The sequence below is a fragment of the Mchenga conophoros genome, linkage group LG23, assembly GCF_057382185.1.
Source record: "Mchenga conophoros isolate Kocher_MC1m ecotype Shallow Benthic linkage group LG23, M_conophoros_male_GT1.1, whole genome shotgun sequence".
NCBI lineage: Eukaryota > Metazoa > Chordata > Actinopteri > Cichliformes > Cichlidae > Mchenga > Mchenga conophoros.
Window position 1 is genome coordinate 41,396,400 of NC_140547.1, and position 26,391 is coordinate 41,422,790.

Genomic DNA, 26,391 nt, shown 5'->3' on the forward strand with positions numbered 1-26,391 from the left:
TCTGAATGCAAGCAGTGCGTTTATTTACAGTGAATGGAAAATAACAATAAATCCGCAGTGCGTTCCCGACTCCCGTGAAATGTCCTCTTCCCACTGCTAGTGTTCCTTGTCTCCGCTCCTCAGTGTCTGAGCACCCCGTGCTCGCTGCCCTCTCGTCTCCACGCTTCTCCTGGGGAGATAACAAACAGGCAGCCGTAAGACACATACAATGCGGCAGACTATCCGTACTGACTGGCCGAGAGACTAACGTGAAGTCACGCAATGATCCAGCATCAGAGAGAGCGCCACCGCATTCTTAAGTAGCTCCTCCGACAAGGCTTGATCAGCTGTGTGATGGTCTTCAGGTGTGGCCAACCACCTGGCAGGGCCACACCCACCAGGCCTGAAGGTGCCTGTAAACAGGTGCTCTCAGAAACGCCGGCATCCACACACACACACACACACACACCTGCAAGCAGGGAGAACGAGGGACAGCACACCAAAAACACACATGTCCATAACTGCTGGGTCGTTTAGACTCCTGAGCTGTGCACGAGGGGTCGACCACCCACTGGAAGGCCGGGCACTAGTTTTCAACCGTAATATACCTGATGTGCTCAGGTAACCTGTAGCGCCATGAAACCTCTGTCACACCAGGGCGCATAAAAAATGATGCTTTAAGAGACTGATGGGATCGGGCAGCAGGGAAAACATCCACAAAATGCTACTTTCAGTTTGACTCCCTAAGACTACCTAAACTAAGTAGAGTCATTACATGCTTGTTAAAAGCAAACTGTCATATAGTTTTTAATGTGCTTCTTTCATTACAATGACTAGATAAAGAATGTGGCCCTGTCTCTATTTAACACTGGCTACCCCAAAATGTTTCCAAACCTTCAACCGTAACTTTCACTGAGAGATTTTTAGATACGGTTATTGAAGCTGTGGGGTTAATTTTTTAAGTAACACGAGACGAGAGGCAGCAGCATGCACACAAATATTGGCTAGCTAGTACCTTCATAAACCCTGTGCTGCTGGGTTTTTTATGAGAGAAGACAAATATGCTCAAATTACAAGTTTTCATCATTTATTATCAAACAGTCAGAATTTCAAAGTAGTTTTACATGGCACCATGGACCTCAGTCTCTCTGACTCAGAGAACAAGACTAGGAGCAAGACGAAGCAAGAAGATGCAATCACACAACAAACTGTGTAAACACACAGAGGGTCTTATAGTCCTGTTTGAGTGGGACCGGTTAAAATAACAAGAAACTATTTGCATGTTGTAAAATTCAAATTCTGTGATTTAGTTACAAAGATGAAAAGTTATGAGATATATGAAATTTCAAAGCAGTAAAATCTCATCATGTTAAAAGAAGGAGTTAAAGCTAAAAAAAAAAATTAAAAAAAATACCAATTCACCACTCTTGTGATTACTTCTTCCATCTTGGTAAGTTTTCAGTGTTTGGCATTACCAAAATGAGCTGTAACAATATGTCAGTAATATTGTGAGTATCCAGAAGACGTGGATATAAGCCAGAAAGTTGTGGAGTGTGTTTGTTTGAGCAAAATCTCGCTGATGGCTTAGATCCAGGCTATTTTAGCACCGGGTCTTGCCGCAGTTCTCTTAGCAAATCCAAATGTATTTCACACAGTTAAGTGTAAGTCATGTACATGTTGTTTGAGTAAATCCTCTCACTTAGTAAACACCATTTTTTTCATTATTTTTGATTAAACATACATTTATTCTGCTGTAACAATGTTCCCATTATCTTGATGGGAACATTATCTTGCTTCAATAAGTGGTGCAAAAGTTAACGGGAACGTTGCTCTGAGGAGAAACTACTTTGCGGCTCATTCAGAATTTGATAAAAACAAACAAAAAATGCTCTTATTTGAATAAAGAAAAAATAAATACAACATTATGTTTGAACAGAGATATAACATGCACTAAATTAACATTCAATGAGCCAGCCACTTGTTTGCATGAGATCTGAGACACTGGAAGCAGCAAAACAGCTTGTAACATGTTGTTTTGTGTGATTCGGGTGGACTGAAAGAGTCTAATATGGGTAAACTATTAATAATATCAATAAATGAAAGACTGCAGTTCAGTTTAGATACATGCAGCAAATAAAGAACTTTTGAGCATCCAGCAAAGTGATAACTGTCCTCTGCCCACTAAGTAGTGACTCTACAGCAGATTATATTTCATTTTCAGAGTTATTCTCCCTGACATGTAGGAGTGTAGAGGTTTAAAGTGAAATTCTTACATTGCTGTTATATTTGGTACAGGAAATATCAACCTTGAAAAATCCATAGAAATTAATTCATTTGTTGAAAACTTTGTTTTCATTTTTTCATTATTTAATGTTACTGAACTAAATGTGAGACAGCTTCACTTTGAATCTATGTAGGAAAATACAATTTGTAAAATTTTAAGTGATGGAAATTCTCTGAAGCAGAAAGCTGGTTCATAAATTTATTTTATCATTTCAGCAGAAAAAAGACAAGCTGAGTTCAGCAAATCCATGTAAGACAACTGAGTGCAGAAAAAGTGCTTTATTGCATTTTCACTATTCACTGTTTTTTTAAAGCAAGCTGAAGAAAAATCATGATAAGCAATAACATGAGATTGCAGCCAGGATGGCTGTCAACTTCAAATGAAGCAAAAAGCAACAATTCAAAACTAGCCAATTTGGACTGTACTATCCAAGTCAACTGGCTCTCCATTGTTACACTTTAAAACAACAATCCTGCGATCATAGCGTTGACCTGCATATATACAATTAGGACTTTTACTGCGACCATCATGCCTGCATTCAATAATTGAAAATTCATATTGTTGTTTTCCATTTCCATTACCACGTGAACAGATGGCATTGACCTTTCCTTCATTGGCCAAAATAAACGTGTTTGTATCTTTGCATGGAGTGTTATGATTGATTCCTCTCTCCCTTATCACTGTAGTACATTGGTATGGCTGCATGAATCCAATGACATGTTGTAGATAGAAGTCCAGGCTTGCAGACAGCTCCACAGCAGAAAACAGGCACAGCAGCAAGCAGACAAATTGAACCTTCATGATCCTCTGTTGAAGAAAAGGGAAAATAGTGTTCTTATTAAACAGCACAAATAACGTAGTTTGAGAAAAAAAGAGACTGATTTCCTCTGTGTGTGTTTGTTATTTCCATACTTTCTGAGACTGGAAGATCAGAATTCACAAAACAGCTTGTAGGATGTTGGGGTGTTTTTTGTGAACAGTTTGATAACTAAATTAAAAGAGCTGGGGCAAAACACAGCAGGGGGAACATTAACAGGAAAACTGTCAGTGTCTGTGAGATGTCTTCTTAATTCAGATCAAACTGAGGTTATTGTACTCGGCCCTGAAAACCTTAGAAAATCTTAGAAATATGGTCTCTAACCAGATTCTTACTCTGGATGGCATTACCTCCAGTAACACTGTGAGGAACCTTGGAGTCATTTTTGACCAGGACATGTCCTTCAACGCACATATTAAACAAATATGTAAGACTGCTTTCTTCCATTTGTGCAACATCTCTAAAGTTAGAAACATCCTGTCTCTTAGTGACGCTGAAAAACTAGTTCATGCATTTATTACTTCCAGGCTGGACTACTGTAATTCATTATTATCAGGAAGTCCTAAAAACTCCCTGAAAAGCCTTCAGCTAATCCAAAATGCTGCAGCAAGAGTCCTGACAGGGACTAGAAAGAGAGAGCATATTTCTCCTGTTTTGGCTTCCCTTCATTGGCTTCCTGTTAAATCCAGAATTGAATTCAAAATCCTGCTCCTCACATACAAGGTGTTAAATAATCAGACCCCATCTTATCTTAATGACCTTGTAGTACCATATCACCCTATTAGAGCGCTCCGCTCTCGCTCTGCTGGCCTACTTGTTGTTCCTAGAGTATTTAAAAGTAGAATGGGAGGGAGAGCCTTCAGTTTTCAGGCCCCTCTTCTGTGGAACCAGCTTCCAGTTTGGATTCGGGAGACAGACACTATCTCTACTTTTAAGATTAGGCTTCAAACTTTCCTTTTTGCTAAAGCATATATGCTTTAGCAAAAAGGAAACCTCTCACCCTTTGCTTTAGAGAAGGAAGACAGGATAAAGACATGCTGTGGAAGAGAGACAGAGGTTAATAACAGATATGATTCAATGCAGAGAGGTCTATCAATACATAGTGAGTGAGAAAGGTGACTGGAAAGGAAAAACTCAATGCATCATGGGAATCCCCCGGCAGCCTACATCTATTGCAGCATAACTAAGGGAGGATTCAGGGTCACCTGGTCCAGCCCTAACTATATGCTTTAGCAAAAAGGAAAGTTTTAAGCCTAAACCCTTCCTGTTTGTATGTTTTCTAGAACATATCCGCTCTCAACCTAATTTTTCTGCTAAAAATGATGCAAAAGAGTAGATAATGCTGAAACAGGAAGTATTAAAATATTTTTAATAACAACACAAAATGCCAGTGTTCATTAATTTTATAGCAGTCTTAATAATCAATAGACTATCCTTTTGGTTCAATATCATCTTGCAGTTGTTTCTTGTAGTCCACAATCACATTTTTGCTTTTGTCTTCTGGCATTGTAGATCACTCCTTATATAATGTGAGTAATAATGTGAACTGTAGCTTCACAACCACAAGTTGTCACGCATTACTGTGGGCTTTATTGATTATGGAGTTATTTACAGTAATGCCCTCTGTTCCTTCTTAAAGTAAGTAACATAAACACATTCCTAATTTACCAACAGTGGACCAACTTTCTATCATTTATTTATTTATTTATTATTCACTTGTTTATTTAAATCATTTATTCTGTTATTGTAAAATGTGTAAGAAATGTTTTTTATTGAGCATCTGGAACACCAAGAGTGACGGGCCTCCCGAGGGTCTGAGAAAACTGATGTAGTTACTCAATGAACCGCACACCTTGTATACTCCATATAACATTTTTATTGCACTTACCAATTGCAGCTTCAGTGTGATTATGATTAGATGCCACTATTTACTTGTTTACTGTAAACAAACTGTAAACTTTAAATCAATTTCCTGCCTCTGAATCATTCGTTGTATTATTTGATGCTGATGATTTAGACTTGAAATTAACCTTTATTGCATTTATACATATGTGGGAAATTTGTAAGTATATGCAGCATTAACAGAAAACAAACATAAAAATTAATGATAAAAATCTTTAATAAAGTTAAAAAGAAATAATGAAACAATTTCTTAATTAAGTTCAGAAAACATCAACACTACAACAAAATATGGCAAAATTATAGATGTTAACACAATAATCATCTATAATAACCTTTATCAGAGACCAACCACATGTGTGCTGTAGTGGGCCAAAGGTGGAGGAGAGAATTCGTAAGCATCCCTGTACTGTGGAGACTAATTTAAATTTGCATCTATTCCTTCAGACTCAATATATATTTGGTCATACCTTTATCATCTGAGAAGGGGTTCTCTCCACCAAAGAAGCAAAAACGTTAAGAAAAGAGATGACAGCATCTGGATAAAACAGGAGTGAATATTAGCACAGTAGGTGAATATGGAAGGAGATAGAGAATGATTTTAAAAGTTGCCTTTCTGCTCGACAAATAATTCAAGCTAACATGGAAGCTTGAAAAATGAAATGAGTGACCTTAGCTAGATTTGTACATTTGATCTTGGAGGGGTGTGAGGCAGCACAACATAGACAGCAAGGAAAGTGATAGGAAGACAGCATCTGCAGACTGTTAAAGCTTCTTTTAATTGTGCTTTATTTTCTGGCATCACCTTTCAACCATTGTTTCACAAAACAGAAGAACTCGGCAGTCAAAATCTCCCCTGCTTTATATAGAATTCCACTCACATCTGAACCTCATTAACCTCTACCATTGGGAAAACAGGGTAGACTAAATAACAGTCTAGGCAAAGAAACGGGAATAAAATCATTTTTGCACTTAACAAACTCATTCACCCAACTAAACGGTTTGAAAAGTCAATCTCTGCACAAAATCTGACTCATGAGGTTATTTTATAGGAAATAAACAATTTTACACAAAAGAAACACCCCTTCATTTGGTTATACCCAATTGACATGATCAATGACATCATATCCTATATAATCAGGAAGTACTAGGGCGGCCCCTCCCACATACCTGTTTTACACATAGGACCTGCTCAAAGGAACACACAATGATAAGTATAACCAAATGAAAGATTCAAATCAACTAATGATGAAGTGACATTTAGCTTTAAGAACATTTGCACTGCAGTAATGAATATAACCAATGCTACCACAAATAGACCCGGGATAGTATGCAGAGGCAAGGTTACATGTGCTGTGTTTACATTAAAGCATTATGATTGACTATAAGATAAAAGAACACAAATGACAAATGGTAAATGAATTCAGTCCGAGCCACTTTGACACAAGGGGTAAGGAAACAATTCAATTTTATTTATTTAGCGCCAAATCACAACAAAAGTCGCCTCAAGGCGCTTCATAGATACAGAGAAAAACCCAACAATCATATGACCCCCTATGAGCAAGCACTTTGGCAACAGTGGGAAGGAAAAACTCCCTTTTAACAGGAAGAAACCTCCGGCAGAACCAGGCTCAGGGAGGGGCGGGGCCATCTGCTGCGACCGGTTGGGGTGAGAGAAGGAAGACAGGATAAAAGACATGCTGTGGAAGAGAGACAGAGGTTAATAACAGATATGATTCAATGCAGAGAGGTCTGTTAACACATAGTGAGTGAGAAAGGTGACTGGAAAGGAAAACCTCAATGCATCATGGGAATCCCCCGGCAACCTACGTCTATTGCAGCATAACTAAGGGAGGATTCAGGGTCACCTGGTCCAGCCCTAACTATATGCTTTAGCAAAAAGGAAAGTTTGAAGCCTAATCTTAAAAGTAGAGATAGTGTCTGTCTCCCGAATCCAAACTGGAAGCTGGTTCCACAGAAGAGGGGCCTGAAAACTGAAGGCTCTCCCTCCCATTCTACTTTTAAATACTCTAAGAACAACAAGTAGGCCTGCAGAGCGAGAGCGGAGCGCTCTAATAGGGTGATATGGTACTACAAGGTCATTAAGATAAGATGGGGCCTGATTATTTAAGACCTTGTATGTGAGGAGCAGGATTTTAAATTCAATTCTGGATTTAACAGGAAGCCAATGAAGGGAAGCCAAAACAGGAGAAATCTGCTCTCTCTTTCTAGTCCCTGTCAGGACTCTTGCTGCAGCATTTTGGATTAGCTGAATTGTGTGTCTCCAGAAAAGTGGATAACGTAAGATGATTTGTATTTTTTATTTATTTATTTTTACACACAAACTTAACACATTCTTTTTAGTGAAGTGTTGTCATCAAGTTTTTTTCCTGATGCTGTTTTCTGTGAGTGAGCAGCAGCGCCCTCTGCAGTTTGTGTGTAAAAGCTTACAGCACCTGGTATTCCCAGGCAGTCTCCCATCCAAGTACTGACCAGGCCCGACCCTGCTTAGCTTCCGAGATCAGACAAGATCAGGCGTGTTCAGGAAGCTACAGACTGCAGGAACAACTGCTGACAGTCTGGAAACTAAAGCCAGGAGATAATGTTGGTGCATCTTTCACCTGCTGATGCTTTCAGACACATGAAGTCACACTGAGCTGAACCGCAGTGATCCCATTAAGCCTTGAAGTTAGCTGGATAAGACAGCGTTCTGTTTCACAGTAAAGGCCTCAGAGAGTTGTTGCTAACCAAAGTCTATCTTGTACAGCCACGCAGCATCTAATGACGTTTTGTAACCTGCCACTACGAAGGAGCAGTGAAATGATTGCTGTTTTAGCGCACATACACAGTGTGGTGATCAGTATAAGGACATTAAAGTGATGTTGCAGAAAGCTGCATCTGGTCAGAAGGAAAAAAAACCCAAAAAAACCCAAAACACGCACACTTGGAAGACTTGGCCAGATTTGCACAAAATGAATGGCTGACAGTGGACAGATACAAGGATGTGGATGGTCACACCCTCGTGCATTAAAGAGGCCGTTCACAAAACCAAACACTCAACAGACACAATAAGACAGCTGGTAAGTTTGCCTCACTAACTCATCTACACAAGGCGTGTTGTAGAAGTAGAGCAGGGCGATATGGCCAAAAATATTCATCACGATATAAATTTGAAAATGTGCGATAACGATATAACTGACACGAGACAAAATACTTTACAACTCCACTTCATTTGTGCAAAAAAAAAAAAACATCAATGTATTTACACTTAAATAAGCAGCTGTTTTATCTGCATTAAAGTTATATAAAAATGTAACAGTGCAAATGCAAATTCCTTGCTGACAGTTTAACCAAAAGGCATTTCCAGTGGAAACTGGCCGACATATCCTCAGCACAACCATGTATAATATCCACAAAACTTAAAAAGAGGTTAAACAAACACACAATACAGTAATATTATGTTGAAGCACAGTACGTATCACTCCGCGAGGCTCCTGCCTACGATAGCCGTAATGCTCCGACAATCCATCAAGCGGTGCGGCTTCGTAGCTTAGCAAAGTCGTACTAAAACATTTGACAGATTTTCGAGCGCCGTGTACATAAAATCGTTTCGAGGTCAGTAAACACAACCAGAATTCATACAGTGGCTTGCAAAAGTATTCAACCCCTTGAACTTTTCCCCATTTTGTCACATTACAGCCACAAACATGAATCAATTTTATTGGAATTCCACGTGAAAGACCAACACAAAGTGGTGCACACGTGAGAAGTGGAACAAAAATCAGACATGATTCCAAACATTTTTTACAAATAAATAACTGCAAAGTGGGGTGTGTGTAATTATTCAGCCCCCTTTGGTCTGAGTGCAGTCAGTTGCACATAGACGTTGCCTGATGAGTGCTAATGACTAAACAGAGTGCACCTCAAATCAAATCACTTTTATTGTCACATCACATGTGCAGGTACATTGGTACAGCACATGTGAGTGAAATTCTTGTGTGCGAGCTTCACAAGCAACAGATCATCACCTGTGTGTGATCTAATGTCAGTACAAATACAGCTGCTCTGTGACAGCCTCAGAGGTTGTCTAAGAGAATATTGGGAGCAACAACACCATGAAGTCCAAAGAACACACCAGACAGGTCAGGGATAAAGTTATTGAGATATTTAAAGCAGGCTTAGGCTACAAAAAGATTTCCCAAGCCTTGAACATCCCACGGAGCACTGTTCAAGCGATCATTCAGAAATGAAAGGAGTATGGAACAACTGTAAACCTACCAAGACAAGGCCGTCCACCTAAACTCACAGGCCGAACAAGGAGAGCTGATCAGAAATGCAGCCAAGAGGCCCATGGTGACTCTGGACGAGCTGCAGAGATCCACAGCTCAGGTGGGGGAATCTGTCCATAGGACAACTATTAGTCGTGCACTGCACAAAGTTGGCCTTTATGCAAGAGTGGCAAGAAGAAAGCCATTGTTAACAGAAAACCATAAGAAGTCCCGTTTGCAGTTTGCCACAAGCCATGTGGGGGACACAGCAAACATGTGGAAGAAGGTGCTCTGGTCAGATGAGACCAAATTGGAACTTTTTGGCCAAAATGCAAAACGCTGTGTGTGGAAAACTAACACTGCACATCAGTCTGAACACACCATCCCCACTGTCAAATATGGTGGTGGCAGCATCATGCTCTGGGGGTGCTTCTCTTCAGCAGGGACAGGGAAGCTGGTCAGAGTTGATGGGAAGATGGATGGAGCCAAATACAGGGCAATCTTGGAAGAAAACCTCTTGGAGTCTGCAAAAGACTTGAGACTGGGGCGGAGGTTCACCTTCCAGCAGGACAACGACCCTAAACATAAAGCCAGGGCAACAATGGAGTGGTTTAAAACAAAACATATCCATGTGTTAGAACGGCCCAGTCAAAGTCCAGATCTAAATCCAATCGAGACTCTGTGGCAAGATCTGAAAACTGCTGTTCACAAACGCTGCCCATCTAATCTGACTGAGCTGGAGCTGTTTTGCAAAGAAGAATGGGCAAAGATTTCAGTCTGTAGATGTGCAAAGCTGGTAGAGACATAAGGCGAACCGGATTATAAGGAGCACTGTCGATTTCCAGAAAAATCAAAGGACTGATTTTTAGAGTGCCTTATTTTCCGAAAAACACAGTAATAACATAATAACAACGGCCCGCTAGCATGCTCTAGGTTGCCGAGGGCTATGCTGTGGCTGAGCTGCAAGATTAACTCTGCAAAAACAACTTTCATCAAGTAAAGACGAGAGTTGGTTTTGAGAGGTGCAAAGAAGGGAGGGATGAGAAGTAAAAAGCAGCTACTGTCAGTCTTTACAGACAGAAGGACTGATTGGCCGTCTGGGAGCCCAACGGATGTAAAAAAAAGGAAAAAAAAGTTGAAAACGTTGAAGGTTTGACCATCTACTCCCTCATCTCCATCTCGTTTTTACTCCCACTCATTTCCAGCAGCCGTCTCTGTTAGTCTGCCTTCCCATTTCCATCCTAATGAGGCTTTATTCCCACTGAAGCAGCTGCACGGCGCAGGGAAAGAAGACGCAGGAACCGCACGCTGAGTTCATCCACAACTTCTGACCTTCCCTGTCTCTCTCCATCCACCTCTCTTCTATCCGTTTAGATGTTCACCTGTCCATGTGACTGTTGACATTAGGAAGCTGTCACTAAACTGCTGTCGCTGCCAATGACTGTCATGTCCCCCTCGAGTGTTAGCCCCCCTCCAGAGCTCTAAAGCACAGGCTTTAATAAGCCTGGCAAGAGAAATGCCAGCTTTCTATGCAGCCTGAGCTGAGAACGTTGGAGTGACAAAGAAGAGGGGGGGGAAGTCTGATGCACACAGGGAAAAGTTAGAGAGGAAAAGAGAGAGCAGGAAATTACTCTTACTCTTAGGACGTATATGGCCCAACAGGCCTCATGATACAGATGAGCTACATCCTCCTGGAAAGCAGCTGCCATTACAGTCTCCCCCATCTGCTGGAAGGCAGATGCTTCAAAACAGAGTGAGAAGTAAAGAGACGGCAGGAACTCAAACAAAATTAACGCCATACTTTATCTTTAATAATCATATATATTGCTTTACCAAAACAGCTTGTTTTTGTGTTTTTTAAACTACCATCTCTCTTAAACCAACTTGAATTGAACAGTGAGCACAGCCACTAAGTTCTATGTAACAAAAAGACAGGGATGGGAGGGAGGGAGACGGTACCTGTACTGACGTTTAAAAAGAAGGAATAGGAGGAGGAGGGGTGGAGGTGGTGGAGCTCTCCGACAGGGGGAAAACTGAGATTTCAGTAAAGCTCAGTCCAAAGCACTTTCCTAATGATTTCCCTGTAACATTAGTCCTCGAGGTCCCCGTCACAGCAGACTACTGTGAGCGCCACCAGACAGTTAATGAGACAAAAACGAGACGCTCTTATAGCCAGGAGGCTGCTTCCAGATGACGCTTGATTAATTTGATTGATTATCTGTGAATAAGTCTTGAGCCTCTCCTCGGTTCTTTATATTTTGCCTGTCCTGAGTCAGATGTTCTTCTTCTTCCTTTCTTTAGACTTTCTGAAGGTCATTTAAAGTTTTTCTTTGGACAATAACTGCTTTTTCACCCATTTTCAGTCCAGTCCTTGTACCTGATCGCTTTCAGAGCGATATTTTTGTTTTTGGGGGGGTTAAACCACTTAACCTAACTCAAGGGGACAAACCCGAGTTGTCAAATACAATACAAAACACACAACTTAGCAAAGAACCAATTTTAAATTTTATCTTTAGGCACTTTGTTACTAGCAACCTGCCACAGAAACACACTATTTAATTTCTTTGGATTGGGAAAGTAGAAGACAGAAAAAAAGGGGAGAAGCTGAAAAATCTATCTACAGTGGAGGAACAGTACCTGAAAGTCATGTCAAAAAAGATTCAGCAAACACCTGACACAGGACCTGAAAGATGCACTTGGTCCTTCAGTTGATCCATCTAGTGTTCACCAAAGCCTCATCTCATGGTGTCAGTGAAGGGTGGCTGTCAAGAAGCCATTATTAAGGAAGGGAACAGGGAGAAAAGGCTGAGGGATGCCAAATTACACATGAACTGGACTGAAAATCAGTAGCAGCAGGTCTGATGGAGTGATGAACCAAAATTTGACATTTCTGGTTCAAATTGCTGGTAATATGTCTACAACCACCTGTAAACTACTGTACAGCTCTGCCATAGTTTGGGTCTGCATTTCAGCCAGGGTGTTGGGGATTTCGTCAAAATTGATGGAATTATGAAAAGTACCACCAGACTTTGATGCACCATGCAATACCATCTGGAAAGCGTCTGATCGGCAGCAGCTTACTAAACACATCGAAACACCATCATTCATGGACTGACCTGAGCCGTGTGGGATCATCTCGGCAGAGAATGGAACAAAACGGCAGCTGATATTGAAAGAAGAGCTCTGAATGTCCTTAAAGAAGCTCGGAGAACTATTCCTGAAGACTACTTAAAGGAATTCCAAAGAAATGTGCCTAAGAGAGTTCAGGGCGTGCTGAAGATAAAGATGCTCAAGCTCATTATATCAACTCTGTATGACGCCTTTTATATTGTATTTTCATGTAAACTTTTCAAATTTAAACTGTTGCACCCGTTTCCAGTAAGTTCCACCCAGTAAGTTATATGTTAGAATTAAGGTGTGGCTCAAACTTTTGCACAGTCCTACATTTCACATCTATAAAATGATTTGGCACCTGATAAACCTTTAAAAGCACTGACCTGCCTCTCCAACCATCTGTTTTAAACAACCAGCAGTTGTGTTGCGTTTTCGTCAGGTTAGTGGCTCAGACCTAAAACAGCCCAACATTATCTCTAATTCAGGTCTGGACCCAAGCTGACCCATTAAAGTACGTGGTACTCCTTTTATTTGTACTTGTGTACAAAGGCAGAAATTAGACTTTTCAGGTACAAACTAAATAACACAAAGAGGAGCTTATGAATAAGAATGAAACTGAGAGGCCCACTGCAAGAAGATACACACCCAAGTGCTGAGATTGTAAAGATGAAAAGTGAGCAGAGGAAAATGAGCGTTTCAGGACAACGAAGCGGTTTCCTCTTCTTCCCATCTGGCAGCCTCACAGCGGGGAGTTATGAGGTAGCCCCAACCTACCTCACATCTCCCCGCTGTGCAAGAACAAGCTCAGCAACACAAGCATCCTATCTCTTTCGCGAGTGCATACATGCACATCTACAGTGTTGCATGCCGATGAACCCATTTTCTTGGAGCACCTACACAAGCTGCAATCTACAGATCGTGTTTCACAGCGCTACAGCGAGAGGCAAACAGCTCCCTCTGTTTGTGCTTCATACTAGCTTCGCCCTTCTCTTCCCAACCACACACACCAACACCTTCCTCTTGTCAATTTTATTTTAATCATTAACATAAAGACAGCTATAAATTAGGATAATCAAACTTGATTTATTACCTCCTGCACCCCCCCCCCCCCCCCCTGTGTGTTCAACAGGAAGCTAAAAGTTGTTAGCTGTTAAAGTGTTCAAAAAACAGCAGGAGCTCGGTGTGAGGCCACAGTGGGCCAAAAAACACAAGATGACCTCCAGCAAGGACAAAATGTATCTGGACGTCTCTGTGAGCATCTGTCTCACTGTGTAAGTGTAGCACAGTGTCTGTGTGTGCATGGCTGGGCAAGAGAGACAGCACAACTGAAAGCCAGCACTCAGACGAGGACCCGGTGCATCGTCTGTCTCATCTCAGCCAGTTTACTTACAAACTCTTTAAGTTTGAATTTTAAAGCCGACAATGTGCACAGGGCAGTGATATTTAAAATGAAGGTAAACTATTCCAATCTCTGCAGCCCCAATTGTGTATCTCACACACACACACTAAGTTCTCCTCCTGCCTTCAGCCCAACCGTTGAGCGCGATGACAAATAGAGCCGCAGAATTTTGCTGCTGTGTAATTAAATTGAGACGTGGGGTCAAAATTCCCACCTAGATTGAGTGAGATGAAATAGAAATCGGCTCTCCTCTAACTGACTTTATAGAAATAATTACAGAAGCTGCATTTATAACTGTTATTAAATAACAGCAGCACACGAGAACTAAAGTGTAATCCCAGCACATTTCGCTTCGCTTGCACTGATTCTTTAGAGATGACGACCGTGGTGGGTAATTAAGGGCAAACAATATACAAGTGGCGTGAAAAATGGAGGCTGCATTACCTTTCCAAAGCTTCCTTTCCCGATGGCCCGCAGTATCTGGAAGTGGTCAAAGTTTACTGTGGAGAAAATGAGAAGCAGTTAGTGAGAACGTGTCAGTTTGAGCTGAGCTATAAAACAGGGAACATGACATGTACAGCACTGTGCAAAAGTCTTGAGCCATCCCTCATTTGCTTCCAGGGATCCGGACTTCCCTGTAATCTTTAAAGTGGTATTAAGGAATAGCTCTCCAGGCTTTTTAAAGTGTTTCTGATTTTTAATCCAGGGCTTGTATTTGACCACTTTTTGTCTGTTAAGACCCTTCACACTAATCTCTGAAACATTCAAACATAAACAGACACCTAAGTCACGGAAAGGACCAGAAAACTTAACAAAGAACCAATTTTAAATTGTATCTGTACACATTTACTTGCAGCCTATTGCAAAAAAACAAAAGCCCACATCATTTGTTCTCACTTCTTTAGTTGAAGAATGCAGTTAATAACACCGTTAACACAGACTGACCTGGCAAAACACGAAAAAATAAGGGGGTGGTTCAAGACTTTTGCTCGGCACTGTATGAGAAATGCAAATGTGCACTTCACAATGTATCGCTGCACTTCGGCAGTACTGTGAAGATTAAATGTTTTTTCCTTCCCGATGCATGTGAAAGGTTAAGACTTACATCTCCAAATGTACTGGAACTGATTTGAACCAGAGGACTCAGCCACACTGTTACTATGTACTGCATAAACACGTTTACCGATGAAGGTAAAGCAGACGCTGTCCTGACTGTGTGGCTAAATTTTGTGCTGAAAGCATCAAATCAATTGAATATGATTAACTTGCTATGAGAGGTTTTTACTCCAAGTGTGACTTTTTCTGGCTTCATACACCTTTCAGGGTCAAATTCAAGCACTTTGTAAGCACGTTTAATGTCCATTTTCAACATTTTCCAGCACATTACCATAAAAAGGATGCATATTTCACTTCGCATCACCTGAGTAAGACCACGTGAAAGGCCAAATGAATAAGTCTTCTCATCAGATATTGATGCTTCTTTCTTATGTGACACAAAAAACAGGAGGAGACAGATCTTTGCTTGTGTTGTTTTTTAAGTTCATTCATTCAAAACTAACTGTAAGACGCTTAACTACATTGCAGTCTGTGTTATTGTTGTAGACCTAATTATCACCTTTAAAGTGTTTGTGCTAATAACATCATGTAGAGTAAGACAGGCATAGAGAACAGCACTGACTGGGAGAGGCTTTGAACACATGACATACTCAGATCAATTCAACACTTTAGACTTTAAAAATGCACAAGCGTCTTTCAAAAACCCATTTATTTAATCTATCATCATTGATATTATTATGTACAGTTAGAATGTACTGTTCATCTCCCTTAAATAAACAGGCAGCCTTAAAGTGTGAAATAGTCACTTGTCTACTGTCTCAGTGGCTGATAGTGCCCCACAGGCCTCAATGTCAGCTCGAAGCCATTATGTTTCAATTGTTTAATGATAAACAGATTTTGAATGAAAGCGAGGAAACTTCGCTAGCACAAAAAAGTGCCTATTCTTTCTTCCCATATGGTTCAGTCATATTACCGTCATTTCCCCCTAAGCTGTTCCCAAAGACACCAGGTTAATACTTGAAAAGGCTGCAGCGATACACAAAAATATCATCAATATTCTGTTTACTTGGTGACAACGTCGCTTTTAGCCTTCAATCAGAAAGCCTGACGTTGGCTAGTTAAGCATCGGGCTAACGTTTAACGCTTTCACTTGAGGGAAGTAACTCGTATTACTGCTACTGCTGTGTAATCTTGGTTCAATTCACAGCATATTCTACAAGTTACCCTGCAATAACTAACTGTTAGAATAGCGCCACCGTATTGTATCGCACTGAGTGCACTTCAATCCTTTATCCCGCGAGTTTGCTAGCTAGCAAAATAATAATACCAATTTTAAACAAATAACATGTGTAACGTACACACTCGAGAAAATTATTTACTAGTACTTACGCAAACTCCCCCGTTGTGAAAACGTACAAATCCTTCTTGTATTTTTCGTTTTCCAGCAAACACTCATTAAAACGGCCTCCAGGCACATTAGCGCACTCACCCCCGACTGATCAGGGAGGGGGTGGGGGGTCACACACTGAAACAGACTAACGTGCAGAGGTACAGCCCAGGCAGACAAATGTTGCTTTTAGACTTTGCGACTCGTTTTATTTCTCTATCTGATAAGAAAACTATTCAATCAGATAGTTCTTTGTGGTGAATGAAATACGGTTACAGTTTCAAGAAGTTTTAAGCACCAAATCCGAAATCCAAGCACTGCAATATTAAAATCCAATTCAATTTCTTGTTTGCTCCGAAATCTACGACATGACTATATACAGAAAAGCTTGACATGGTATGCAAAAAAAACCCCGAAGACAATACAAATACAAATACATGAACAAAAAATGTTTTAACTGTCAGTTATGTCATTTTAAAATTTTCCAAAACTAACATTTTCTTTGATTGACTGATATTAAATTGATTAGGGTCAAGTTTACTGTGAACAATATTACACAAGCAAGCACGTGTGCGCATGCGCACATATTAGAATCCCTTCGATCGCTTCTCATATGTGCGCATGCACACATATTAGAATCGCTTCGATCGCTTCTCATATGTGCGCATGCGCACATATTAGAATCGCTTCGATCGCTTGTGACGTGATAACTTTGCTTTGATCCTTTCTGACGTCATAACTTTGCTTTGATCCAAAACCTATAAATAGAAGCGCTCACCTGTTACTTTATGCTTAACGGACGTTGACCTGCAGCAACTAAAACCCTTTTGAGAAGCTTTGAGAGCAATTTACGAGAGAAACCAAAACAAGTTCAGTTTTGTTTCTCACCAATTCACAGCGCAAACAGACACATTACACCATGTCAGCCAACCCAGCCTTCGGCTCAGATGAGCTTGGAATATCTAAAGGGACCATTTTGGGAGATCACCACATGGTGGAGGCTTTCCTTGGAGAAGGAAGCTTTGGTGTTGTAACCAGATGTCGCGATACAAAAAACAACAAAACTGTTGCTGTTAAAGTCAACAAGAGCGACCCTGAAATTCTGCTCCAGGCAAAACTGGAAATTTTCATCCTGGAGCAGCTACGACGCTTGGATCCAGACAGGTGCAACATCGTCGAATGGAACGGCTATTTCCTCGATGGAGAGCGCATTTGCCTGAATTTTGAACTCCTCGACCAAAGCCTGTCAGACTACATAGGGGACCGGAATAACCGAGGTCTCCCAATGAGAGAAATCAGGCCAATTTTGAATCAGCTCGCAAATGCTCTATTCCACCTGGGTTCTGTGGGAATAGTGCATGCTGACCTCAAACCTGTCAACATCATGGTTGTGAACCGCAGTGAATCTCAAGTCAGAGTCAAACTTATAGACTTTGGCATCGCATGTAACACCTCTGCAGTGATTCCTGGTGACTGTGTGGGGACAATTGGTTATTGTGCACCTGAGATTATGCTTGGCACTCCATATGATGAAGCAATTGACATGTGGTCTCTAGGGCTGGTAGCTGTGGAGCTTGCTACAGGGGTGCCTCTCTATCCTGGGGAAGACGATTATGACGTTTTGAAATTCATAATTGAAACCCAGGGTCAGCTACCAGATCATCTCCTAGAGTCTGGCTTGTACACTGACAGCTATTTCATCGAGGATAACCACAAGGAACAGCGCTGGACATTTAAGACCCCAGAACAATTTCAATACGAGACAGATTATCGATCCAAGGAAACTCGATCGATAAAACTTAAGTGTCTCGATGACCTCGAACAACTGCTGAAAGTTAGGCGAGGACCGGAAAATGGCCAAACATTATTTGTAAGGCTAATCAAAGAAATGTTGGCCTTGGATGCAAATCAGCGCATAACACCCTCGGAGGTTCTGAAGCATCCCTTTTTCAACCCTGGCCTCTCAAGGAGAACCCCCTGCACTGACATGAATAGTACAGGGGGAGAACTCCTTGTGCTCTCTCAGCAGCCTTCAAGCTGGAAAAGTCATGGATTGCAAAAATTCAGCTGCAGTTTCCAAAACTCAGTTGAATTTCCTCAAAAAGGAGACATCAACACCTCAGCCAACCCATCTGCCTCTGAAGATGATCTTCAAATAACGGAAGGGACCATTTTAGGAGATCACCACGTGGTAGAGGCTTTCCTTGGAGAAGGAGGCTTTGGTTTGGTAACCAGATGTCGCGATACAAAAAACAACAAAACCGTTGCTATTAAAGTCAACAAGAGCGACCCTGAAATTCTGCTCCAGGCAAAACTGGAAATTTTCATCCTGGAGCAGCTACGACGCTTGGATCCAGACAGGTGCAACATTGTGGAATGGAACGACTATTTCCTCGATGGACAGCGCATTTGCTTGAATTTCGAATTGCTTGACCAAAGCCTGTGGGACTACATTGGGGACCGGAATAACCGAGGTCTCCCAATGAGAGAACTCAGGCCAATTTTGCATCAGCTTGCAAATGCTCTGTTCCACCTGGGTTCTGTGGGAATAGTGCATGCTGACCTCAAACCTGGAAACATCATGGTGCTGAACCACAGTGAGTCTCCCGTCAAAGTCAAACTCATAGACTTTGGCCTCGCATGTCCTGCTTCTGCAGTGATTCCTGGTGACCGTGTGGGGACAATTGGTTATTGTGCACCTGAGCTTATGCTTGGCATTCCATACCACGAAGCAATCGACATGTGGTCTCTGGGGCTGGTAGCTGTGGAGCTTGCTACAGGGGTGCCTCTCTATCCTGGGGAAGACGATTATGATGTTTTAAAATTCATAATTGAAACCCAGGGTCAGCTACCAGATCATCTCCTAGAGTCTGGCTTGTACACTGACTGCTACTTCATCGAGGATAACTACAACAAACAGCGCTGGACATTTAAGACCCAAGAACAATTTCAATACGAGACACATTATCGATCAAAGGAAACTCGATATATAAAACTTAAGTGTCTCGATGACCTCGAAAAACTGCTGAAAGTTAGGCGAGGACCGGAAAATGGCCAAACATTATTTGTAAGGCTAATCAAAGAAATGTTGGCCTTGGATGCAAATCTGCGCATAACACCCTCGGAGGTTCTGAAGCATCCCTTTTTCCACCCTGGCCTCTCAAGGAGAACCCCCTGCACTGACATGAATAGTACAGGGGGACAAAACCTTGTGTTCTCTCAGCAGCAATCATCGTTTGGGTGGCCAGAATTCTAGGGGAGCTAGAAATTCTTGTGGAAAAAAAGCCCAAAACAATAACATCAACAAAAACAACCAATGAATGTGGTCTTAAACTTGGGCACAATTTGGCTTGAAATCCATCAACTAATCTCTCAATATTCAAAGCGGAGCAGCAGACAACTTACCATCACATCAGTCCTTCAATCAGACCTACAACAAACGTCTTCAGTCTTTCACCCCAACCGGTCGCAGCAGATGGCCGCCCCGACCTGAGCCTGGTTCTGCCGGAGGTTTCTTCCTGTAAAAAGGGAGTTTTTCCTTCCCACTGTCGCCAAAGTGCTTGCTCATAGGGGGTCATATGATTGTTGGGTTCTCTGTATGTATTATTGTAGGGTCTACCTTACAATAATACATACAGCCTTGAAGTGACTGGTGATGTGATTTGCTGCTGAATGAATTCGGAACTAATTGGAAATCTGGATATTAATTAAATAAACCTGCTTTGAGCATCAATTAATTGTTGTTTGAAATTCTTTATAAATATATAAATATAGTGCCACTCTTCTACTGTTTAAATTGCAACTGTTTAAAACTGACTAATTTATTCATACACTTGAGCATAAACACATGCACAGTAAATGGCCTGTACTTGTACAGCGCTTTACTTAGTCCCCAAGGACCCCAAAGAGCTTTACACTACATTCAGTCATTCACACATTCACACACTGGTGATGGCAGCTACATTGTAGCCACAGCTGCCCTGGGGCGCACTGACAGAGGCGAGGCTGCCGGACACTGGCGCCACCGGGCCCTCTGACCACCACCAGTAGGCAACGGGTGAAGTGTCTTGCCCCGGGACACAACGACCGAGACTGTCGGAGGCGGGGCTCAATCTGGCAACCTTCCAATTACAGGATGAACTGCGAACTCTTGAGCCACGATTGACCTATATACACATATACTTTACAGTACTAGTCAGTGCTTACATACTAGTTCTTTTCCCTACTTTTTCATGCTTACTGGTACAAATGCCTGTTACTAGAGTTAAATGCTATCAATGTATTCTCACAGTTATGGAACTGTACAAATGCATACAAAATAACGCTCACGTAAACATAACTGTGCACTAGTTTGCCCTTATTGCTGCAGTTTGTTTCAAGTTGTTCTCTCTCTCTCTCTCTCTCTCTCACTCACACACACACACACACACACACACACACACACACACACACACACACACACACACTCACTATGTAACGTTTCAGCAAGAAAATACCGCCCCTCCCCCCCACAGTGACACCACCACCACTAGTCTGCACAGCTGACATAAGGCAGCATGGATCCATCCTTTCATGCTATTTATGCCAAATTCTGACCCGACCATCTGCATGTCAGAGCAGAAATCAAGACTCATCAGACCAGGCAACATTTATCCAATCTTCTCATGTCAAATTTTGAGAACTGTAGCTTCAATTTCCTGTTCTTAGCTGACCAAAACGCTCTTCTGCATTCTTTGGTTGCAACAAATGGTTGTATGAGCTACGGTTGCCTTCCTATCAGACATTTTTCTCTGACCGTTGACATCAATAAGGCAGTTTTTCCAAGAGAACTGCCTTTCACTGGATATTTTCTCTTTTTTGTCACCGAAAAGGGTGTCTGTGTTACTTCTTGTCTTATATATATTGTCTCTGTTTTCCTCTGTCCTTTGTCAGAGTGCCTGTTCACCTACCCCCTGTGTCTCCATATTCCCAGTGTTCAAGGTTTCCAAGTGTTTTCCCAGTTTAGGTTGTCATGGTTGGTTCTGTTTGCTACTCAGCCAGAATAAACAGCTCGCTCTTTTTAAAAGTAGGCTCCAGAATGGATGATGGCATGTTCGCATGTCTTTATGCAACACTGAGTGTGCTGAACTAAAGGTAGGCCTAGTTTCATTTTCATGGTCATTATTATCAAGACAATGATTACGCCTTATTCTGATTATTTCTCCCTTTTGGAGGTGTAACGTTTACATGAGGGGTGTAGGAACATTTCCCCCTAAATATTTTTAGATAAACTTTTGCTAAAGTCACAGTTTTTGTCGTATTGATGATGCAGCTAGAATAAGTGCTTTTAAATAAAAGAATAACCATTCAAAGTGCTCAGTGGTGAAACTGTAACTCTTTCAGAGTTTGACAGCTGGACAAGTGATGCCGTATTTAAAGAAACATGAGATGAGTGCAGCATATTATCTGAACAGAGATCATTCAATGAGCAAGAATAAACACTGAAAGAGAAACACTTCACTGTTGATTATCATATGAAGTCTAATGAAAGCTGTTAATCTGTTAATATCCTGTTAATCTGCAAATACAGAACATGCGACTTTAAAGCATCCAGCAAAGTGATAACTGTCCTCTGCCCACTAAGTAGTGACTCTACAAAAGATTATTTTCAATATCATCTTTATATTATATTTAGTTATTCTCCAGCGCAACAATGTAAGGAGCTCTGTGATTGGTTAGGAAAGGACAGACTGGCCACCTGGATTTTTCTTCACTGCACATTGATCCATAGCTTTGCTCTGTAAAGGCTAACAAAGTGCTTTTGCTTTACAAAGACATTCAGCGTCGGTATTCACTCTTTTAAAATGCCACTGAACACTGGAGTGAAATGGAGCCCTGATCCTCAGAGTTTTATTGTTGCTAACATTTCTTATAGATAGCACAGATAGTGCCCCACTGCAGTAATCACTCATGTCTAGATATTCCTGTTAAAACGGAGTTTTTCCTCCCCACTGTTGCATAGCAAACCTAGCAAACACAAACTATTGTATAAAACGATCTAATTTAAACGAACAATCATATTGAAGCTTCAGACAGCCGTCATATGACAGTGAAACACTGCCATCTGCTGGACTCGAATAACAAAGACGCTGCTTTGACGGGTGAGGGAGTTTCAACAAGTCTGCAACGACTCAAGCATCAAACTACAGAACTATTATAGCGGACATGGTGCTCTAATGACTGCTTCATTAACGCAGGTCAGAAAGGATCAAACATATCAATAAATTGTGAAATACAAAAAATTACTGTTTCACTGCACACACAAACCTTCTCTTATTAGCACAACACTGCCCAGGCCTCAGAGTGTATTCCATATAGACTATTAAACCTTAGCATGTTATTTTAATGTCTTACAGGTAAAACAGCCAAAAAGTAAAGTTAACTGTAATTTAAAATATTCAGCTGCAAAAATGCTTTTAGCAAATAATTTTTTATGACTGCTGCTAAAATTCAATACTAGATTTTTGCTGGTCTGATTAAAAGGTTAAATGTAGAAGTTTTGGGATAATATATTAATACTTCCAAAACAATAAAGTTGTTGTAGAGAATCTATGTTCATTATTGTTGCTCATCATGGAAAGACAAAGACATTACACCCTCCTACTCTCTGCACACAGTGGTCTGAGGGATCTTCCAGGATCGGGGATTTTATTTATTTTGTTCTTTTTCGGTCTTACTGGTTAGTAGGTGGTGATTTTCTACCTGTTGATCTCACATTTGGAACATGATTTGCTCTGGAGCAGATTAGGTTCAAAGCATGAGTTGACCTGGCATTATGTCTTGGATTACAAAAAAATCCCACATTAAATCTTGAAGTTAACCGGATAAGACAGCGTTGTGTTTCACAGTAAAGGCCTCAGAGAGTTGTTGCTAACCAAATTCCATCTTGTATGGCCACTCAGCATCTTATGATGTTTTGTAACCTGCCACTACAAAGAAGCAGTGAAACAGTTTCTGTTTTAGCGCACATACACTGTGTGCTGAACAGTATAAGGGCAATAAAGTGATGGTACAGAAATCTGCATCTGGTCAGAAGGAAAAGCACGCACACTTGGAAGACTTGGCCAGATTTTTATAAAATTATTGGCTGACAGTGGACAGATCAAAGGATGTGGATGGTCACACCCTCGTGCAGTAAAGACGGCGTTCGGTTCATTGAATACACAAAACCAAACACACAAAAGACACAATAAGACAGCTGATCAGTTTGCTTCACTGACTCATCTTTTTTTTTTTTTTTTTGCCTGTCCCGTTTGGATCTTTAGCCATCAGAATTGTTGTCTGAAGGCCAAGAAAGATGCCAAGCGGCTTTACTTTACCAATTGGATCATCACGGTCTTGCGTTTGGGCCATTTGATTGACCTTTATTATAATTATATATTTATTTGATTTGATTTTTGGTTGTTACAGATGGGACAGACATGACTGGGGGATAGGACAGGGAGAAAGAATGAAAGAAAGAGAGGGGGAGAAAAAAAATAGAGGGGAGAAGAGACGGTGAGAAAGGGGGGAAGAAAAAAAGAAAAACAAACAAAACACCTGGATCACCTGTATGGAGATAAGAAAAAACAGAAGAGAAAACAAACAAGAAAGAGCAACATAATAAATATAGCACCATCACAATAAAACAGCTAACAGTAGATAACAGTAGATACCAAATATTAGATGTTATGTTACAGCACGCAAGATCGACAGCGCACAATGTGCTTTCAGGCAGCAGCCAAGAAAGGTGTAGTTTGTGTCTGTGAACACCTATGTGCACACCTGTGTACACACCTGTGTGGATCAGCACGCTTGTATTCAAAAGGTTTCTCCATGTAACGATCTGCTAGGGAGTGTGGGGAGCCATAGCCCCGTCCCCCAGGGCATGAAGCAGGTATGGAGGAGATCCAGGCCCCAGACATCCAGAGGCCCCAGAGTACGAGGACCCGAGGAGGACCACCAGGGGGCCAACGTGCCACCCTCCTGGGAAGAGCTGAGGAGAGCCCCAAACGAGAGGTCACCCAGCAGCCACGGAGCAGAGGCCAGAGGGGGTTGCAGTGATGTGCCCGCGGGCTCTGCCAGCAGCCAGCTGTGCCAGAGAAGACCGGGTATCAGGCCGAGAGGCCTGAGGGCACCCGACCCCCCGTAAGGGGCCTAGCTGGGCCACAGGTGCCAGGCCCCGCCAATCGGCCACCAGGAGTGAGTCGGTACATACATGAGCGCCCCGCCCCAGACACCAAAACGAATAACAATAATGGATTGCATTTATATAGAGTTTTTCTAGGCACCCAAAGCGCTTTACAATTCCACTATTCATTCACTCTCACATTCATAAGACTGGTGGAGGCAAGCTACAGTTGTAGCCACAGCTGCCCTGGGGCAGACTGACAGAAGCGAGGCTTCCCAAATCCCTGAGCCACAGTCGCCCCCAGAACCACCAACACACCAACACCAGCCACCGGCAGGGAGCGTGCCGAGGGGGGAGAGGTCTCCACACCTCGGAGAGCCCGAGATGTCCCCAGAGAGGTGGAGTCTTACACCCAAGCTCCCCCGCTGACCCCAGTAGGCACCCCCACACTCTGGAACCCACCGGGGCAAGAGGGCCCAGGCCCATCCGGACCGGGACCCACAGCAGCAGCACCACCCGGCCCCACAGAGTCCGGGACAGCCCACCCGACCCCACTGCAGAGAAAAATGCACCCACCCCGTCATCCAATCTTCTCCCAGACTACACAAGACAATAGACACCCAGGTTGAGTCATTCTCCACCTCTCCAATATCTTTCCCCCACCTGCAGAGTCTGCTCCTGTAGAGAGGAGACCTCCTGCAAAGATGTAACAGCCTCCCCACCAGTTAGAGAGCCCTCCATTCAGGCCGATGCACCAGAGGTCCCCCGCTCCGGGGCTGAGCCCCCATGCACCACCCCGGCGACACAACAACCAGGACCCAAGGCCCCAAGGCCCAGCCAGAGCCCCAGCCTGGGGGCGGAGCACCCCCAGACCCCCAAGCCTCCACGCCCATCCCGGACCCACCCAGGGGCAGCCAGGCTACCAGGCCAGTAACCAACGTCCACCAGCACAGACCCTCCCCCATCTCCGCTGTAAGCAGCCACAAGGAAAACACCATCTAAGAGCCACCAGAGCCCCTTACCAGGTCATGGCCACAGGGAAAACGTCCCTAGGGAATCCCTAGATGCCCTAAGGCCGTCCCGACCCCCATATCAACCACAATAGCGAAGGCAGAACTAAACCATGACCCCCCACCCCCACTAGGTGATGAAGCCAATCAAAGTAGTCCAGAGGGATTGATCAAATGTGATGGCAGAGGCTGTATCAAGACTAATGTGATCTATTAGATGGTTTTTATATTGGTTAGAATTAAGATTATTTTTATTTTTCCAGTTAATGAGGACCATTTTCTTGGCAATGCATAGGGCCGTAAAAACAACGTGGGCTGTGTTTATTTCTGTAGTGACCTCATCCAAGTTGCCCAGCAAGCATACTAAAGGGGAGGCTGGAATGTTACATTTCAGACACTTTGATAAGTCGTCACATATCTTGCGCCAAAACTTCTGAACTGGTGGACAGAACCAAAGAGCGTGGATATAATTGTCCGGTGTATTTGCTGTGCAGTGTGAGCAGTTGTTGGAAGACGTATAGCCGATCTTGAACATCCTATGACCAGTATAGTGCACTCTGTGTAATATTTTGTATTGTATTAATGGCAAACTGGGATTTCTGATCCATTGAAAGGTTTTTAAGCATATCTGAGACCAAAGGATTTGGTCTAAGCTGATTGATAAATCTGCTTCCCATTTTGCAATCGGAAGGGATATTGATTCATCTACTTTAGAAAGTGTGCTGTATATTTTAGACAATAATTTTGGGGGGGGGGGGTTAGATTAAAAAATTGTACCACACTTGGTGGTGTTTGTAATTCAGCTTCACTGGAATTAAATTTCTTTTTTTTACTATGGATTTAATTTGTTGATATTCCAAAAGTATTTTCTTGTTGATCCCATATTGTGTAACTAGTCTGTCAAATAAAATAAAGTCTGTTCCTTCCAATATATGTTCCAAGTTTTTAATTCCTTTATAACTCCAAACTGGAAAGTTTATCATGTTATTGTTTTGTAATATGTCCGGATAGTTCCAGATAGGTGTACGT

General features: G+C 42.1%; 1 long non-coding RNA gene across 1 annotated transcript; it reads right to left on the bottom strand.

Annotated features, from left to right (window-relative positions):
* Window positions 1-14,302, bottom strand: LOC146547870 (uncharacterized). The gene is made up of 2 exons (XR_014890706.1): window positions 14,205-14,302; window positions 1-169 (listed from the first exon to the last, which is right to left on the bottom strand). It is a non-coding gene; the product is annotated as an uncharacterized LOC146547870 (long non-coding RNA).
* Between the last annotated feature and the right edge of the window lie 12,089 nt (window positions 14,303-26,391).